Here is a 3,597-nt window from a genome sequence, read left to right as displayed (position 1 = left end):
TTGTACTGAGGATTGACCTGCAATACATGGAAAACATGTAACACAACTGTAAAGCCAACCTGGAAGGGAAAATAAGTGCAAGATGTTCAGTGAAACAACTTGTCATCTCAAATATTTGATGAGTTACAAACTGATGTGCAGTTGCAGATAATAGTCAACTGTTGGCCCGTGATTATTAAATACAAAAAGTAACATTAAACGTTCCATGTCTGAAGCAATACAATCCGAAGCTGGACATTTACTTTACAACCTAGATAGAGCCAGACTCCTTAATAATGCTTGGTAGTGCTACTCAGTGGTAACCCTCTTGCAGTCAACTTTTTAAATATATTTCTCAGTGCTTGAGTGAACTTTACTTTTAATCTGGATATATATTTTATCACTGTGGAACTCTTTTAACAACGGAAAGTGTATAAATATATATTTATTCAACTGTGTTGTAAAGGATTTATCTACGTTTAAAGTGGTTCTCCTATGAAGGAGGGAAGATAACTACAAAAACAGAAACAGATGGCATTGGTAGACCAAATAAAGCAGAACTATTTTGTTCAGTTCAATTTGAAAGACTTCAGAAAATCCTTTAACAGGGCACGTCCTTGGAATGTTGTAAATTGGACTCTTTAAAATGTGAAAGAGGTCTAGAGGATAAGCGGCTTAAGCCTAGGTGTCTACCTCAAATCCAAGGTTGTGGGTTCTAACCCCACCAAGATGCTTTCTTATGACCTCAGAAATGGATGTCCGTACTAGTTTCTACTAAGTCTACAGACTTGAGTAATTCTGTAAGCTTTCAGCTTGCGTAGCAATCTAGTTGAAATACTAGCTGACTTGTAAACAGTTTTTTCCATTTGTGTTGATTTGATTTTTAGTCTGTTGGAATGTTTATTAGAAGTGATGAGCATTGTTTACTGCAACTCATATTTATTTTATTTATTTAGTTGAATATAACGAACACATAACATACATGAATTATGATTTTACAGATACATTTTTATTTCATTGATTGTATGGGTGTATTTTCTAAAATGATGTAATAACAGTTATTCTGAATTGCATTGTTTTTGTTTGAAGAAAATGTGTCGAGGTTTCAGCATAGCATAGTGTCATCATCCTTGCAGTGTGCAAATAAAAAACATTCAAACAATGTAATAAAAACCATACGGCCAAGCCAAGTATTCAAGTGGCACAATGTTATTACCAAAGAGACTGGTAATCTATTTTGACAAATAAAATGCATAGAAAGATCCATAACTCGGATGCATAGTTATGCAAAAGTTCTCTAATTGCGAGTTTCTGGTTAAGACTGAGACACTCAGTATTTTTATAATGAAGATTAAATTTTGTATTGGCAACTTAAAGTCATGAATAAGGGGTAAAACCCCCAGAAAGATTGTGAAGTCTTCCAAAATACTCCATCCACTTATAAGGGCTAAGCACAGAAATGAAATTTAAAAATGGGAGCAAAACCTAAATTATACTCAATATAACATAGGATTGCATACATATGGCTCTGTAATCGCTGGACTAATATTTAATATAAAATAAAAGGCCTAGTTTAAGCCTTCTATAAGTGACCCCCCCCCCCCCTCCCAAAACGGTGTATAGTACACAACCTCTGTGTATTGATCTTGATCTACTTGCCTTGATCCCTCTTATCAGATCTCCAATCTGAGTAACCTGCTGTGCAGTGTTGGAGGTTTCATTATATTATTGGACACTAAATGGCCCTAAGCCAATAAACCAATAAACAGGAAATTGGCCCCTACTGTGACACCAGTGCAATTAGCAAAGATGCACATAAGGGGATTATCATGCCAAACATTCCTTAAACTAGGCCTTTAAGGGACATGTTGATAAAAACTTAAAGTTACTGGAATTATACTTGTTTGCATTTTATGGAGTCGGACATTAAAAAAGTTATTATGTGTGAACAGTGATCAAAAGGCTTATAATTCTTAATAGGTCTCTCGTTAAGTATTATTTAAAAAAGTTATTGTATACATTCCTGAAAAGCTTAGTAACCTGGCTAATTATTATGTTTTAGGCTTTTATTTACCAAAAAAATAAAATGTTCAACTGAGTATCTAATCAGTTATTGTTTTGGTGTTGTTGTTTTTAATAAAAAAATGACAATTTACTCAAAGATATTAAGACTAATGATTAAGACAAATATAATGTGTATGGAAACTTTTAATGAGTCGGTATATCTGCCGTGAACAAATACTATTTAAAGACAAGTTCTGTCAACTTAACACTAAAAACATTCATTTTGCAGCCCAAACCCAATTCTGCTGAAGCAAAGGCATGCATGACTATCAACTGATAAAGCTGACTGGGTGCCAAGCTCACACCCACCCTACCACAACCCACAAAAGAAATAAGTAAAAGAATAAGTAAAGAATAGTAATGTTTTAATGGCAAGGAAAGCTGAATAATAACACAAGCAAACTATGACTTAAAACTTACATTTCACAGGGTAATCGTACGACTGTTGAGAAAATTCTGGCATTTAGTCCATGCATGCATTTAATACAATGTAATGATTAAAAAGAATGATAAACTATATAGTGTGTGATTTTGGTAAAACCAAATAATTCGGATACTTGAACCAGTTGCGCTTATGGTTTCTCCAGAAAATGGGGCAGGATAGTTTTCCATTACAATAACATGATAAATATTATACCTCCTCTAAGCAATACTTTCAAAAGATTTTTCCTATCAAGCTAGAATAATTATTAAGTTTTTAACAAACTACAAATCGATGTACAAAACTGTTAGTCGCTTGTGTATGATGCTACTTACAATTTTGCTATTTCAATGTTCTGGTATATGATTGCCTTTTAAATTATACTTTTGAAAGAACTAACCATTTTACAGTGGTATATCAACTAGTGGAACCATATACGCGTGAAGACTGGCCGTAAGGCCGGGAAAATTTGTTGATGTTATCACTGTTTGCGATATTCTAATCCAATTTTATTATTTGAATTTTGTATGCATGAATATAATAACGAACGGCTTTTGTAAATACTTGCTCTAATATGTGTTCATTTTAACTTTTATTCAAAATCCATATATACACATGTATAACAAACATAGATTTAAAGTGATTAACCTTTAACTACTCCCTTAAATAATGCATTTATGGAAAATATTTATTACTGATAACACGATTGTAATCATATATATTAAATAGCTGAAAACCATGAACACGCAAAAATATTGTTTGATTGGTGAACGCTAAAAGATTAACCGCAATCTTCTATCGTCTCATAATGTAGAAATACCGTGTTTACTGCACCTTTCTGCCATGTTAACCTTTAGTATTCTTCATAAAAACCATTGATTTCGAGATTTTTTTATCCTTTTTGGCATATTAAAACAATGCTTTTAAGTGTGGTAAGTTTTATTTGGGAGTAAGAGTGCATCTTTAAAAATAACAGCAAACGTATTGGAACCCTTGGAGACCAATACATTACCGTTACGGTACCCATGTTTGTGTAAGAACAAAATAAAACCGAAGCCAATTTTAAATAATCGGCATACGACACTGAAGAGGAATGGAAACCACTTTCCAATTGTTTAATATCATCTCATAGC

This window comes from Mya arenaria, chromosome 7, assembly GCF_026914265.1.
Source record: "Mya arenaria isolate MELC-2E11 chromosome 7, ASM2691426v1".
NCBI lineage: Eukaryota > Metazoa > Mollusca > Bivalvia > Myida > Myidae > Mya > Mya arenaria.
The sequence above is the reverse complement of the archived record's forward strand: the minus strand, read 5'-3'. Positions refer to the sequence as shown.